Below are 1,763 nucleotides of genomic sequence, written 5' to 3' on the forward strand. Positions count from 1 at the left end.
GACGTTGCTGGTGTGGATGCCACACAGTGGTGTGCTACGGTCGACATCATTTTGCGAGCAAAACCACTGAATGACAGCGCACTCATATTAGCGTTGACCAAAGCGTTGGAGGGCGGAGCGGCACAATGGTTGTCTCAAATATGCTATCCAGGAATAACTTGGCAACAGTTCCGGCAATTGTTCGAGCAGCGATACGAGACATCGGAGACGCCAGCCGCAGTCATCTTGAATTTTCTTAATAGTCGTCCAAGCAACGGCGAGAGTCTGCCTGTTTATGCAAGTCGCAGCGTGACATCACTATGCACAAAACTTCGTAATTTGAATTCTGAACAAATTTTCATCGCGCTGGTTCTTGGCCACATGGCTAACTTCGACCGGCGTATGCAACGAATGGTACACACAACGCATGTAAGCAATCGCCGTGAACTGCAAGCGGAGCTGCAAGTATTCGCAGTGCTGAAAGAACGTCCTACTACATCCAATTGGGAACCCGAGACCAAGCGAGTTAAAACTGAACTCAAATGCTACCAGTGTGGAAAATCGGGACATAAAAAGCAAGACTGTAAATCTCGAATGGGATTTCAACCTTCGCCGGCTGGAAACGAGTGGCGCTCTGGACCGCCTCGTCATGGAAGGGCAAATGTGACTTGCTACCGATGCCAGGAGCCGGGACACATCGCAACTAATTGTCAAAAAAGAGTGCAGCATACTGGAATGGGAGCGAAATCGGAAAAAAGAGTGGAGCTGTGCGTTGTTGGAGAGCCTAAATCGAGCATGTTGGTTCATGGTGAGAGATTTCCAATTACCTTTGATTCGGGAGCTGAGTGCTCATTAATTAAGGAAAGCGTTTCTAATAAGCTAGTTGGTAAGAGAATTCATAACGTTGTCTCTTTAAGGGGAATGGGTAATGCCAATACGTGCAGTACCGCACAAGTCGAATCAAACATCATGGTTGATGGTAATTCTTTGGCAGTTTTGTTTCATATAGTACCAGATGAGTGTATGAAAAATAATATTGTAATTGGCAGAGAAATATTGGCTCAGGGATTTTTAGTGGAAGTTTCTTACGATAATTTTAAGATTGTTCAAACTAAAATTGTAAACGTTTGTGAGACTATTCAACCCACTAATTTTGATAAAATTGAAACTGATATAGACGGAAAAGAAAAAGAAAGTTTAATATCATTACTAAAGCAACACTCAAAATCTTTTACCGAAGGCACCCCGCAAACGCGTGTGAATACTGGGGAAATGCATATTCGTTTGATTGAATCGACTAAGACTGTGCAAAGGCGACCATACAGATTTAGCCCAAGTGAAAGGGAGTTAGTACGCGCTAAAATTAATGAATTAATTGAAGCTAAAGTCATCAGGCCTAGTAGTTCGCCATTTGCTAGTCCTGCATTATTGGTAAAGAAGAAGAATGGTTCAGCGAGACTCTGTGTTGATTATAGGGAGTTAAATAAAAATACAGTTGTAGATAAGTTCCCATTACCGTTGATATCAGACCAAATAGCTAGACTTAGGGGAGCCAAATATTTCACTTCTCTTGACATGGCTAGCGGGTATTATCAGATTTCAATGCACCCTGAATCAATTGTTTATACTGCTTTTGTTACTCCTGATGGGCAGTACGAATTTCTTTCGATGCCCTTCGGATTAAAAAACGCACCTGCAGTGTTTCAAAGAGCTGTGTTGAAGGCACTAGGTAGCCTTGCCCATTCGTTTGTAATAGTTTATATGGATGATATACTAATTGTGGC

This window comes from Drosophila kikkawai, unplaced genomic scaffold (genome assembly GCF_030179895.1).
Source record: "Drosophila kikkawai strain 14028-0561.14 unplaced genomic scaffold, DkikHiC1v2 scaffold_207, whole genome shotgun sequence".
NCBI classification, from domain to species: Eukaryota; Metazoa; Arthropoda; class Insecta; order Diptera; family Drosophilidae; genus Drosophila; species Drosophila kikkawai.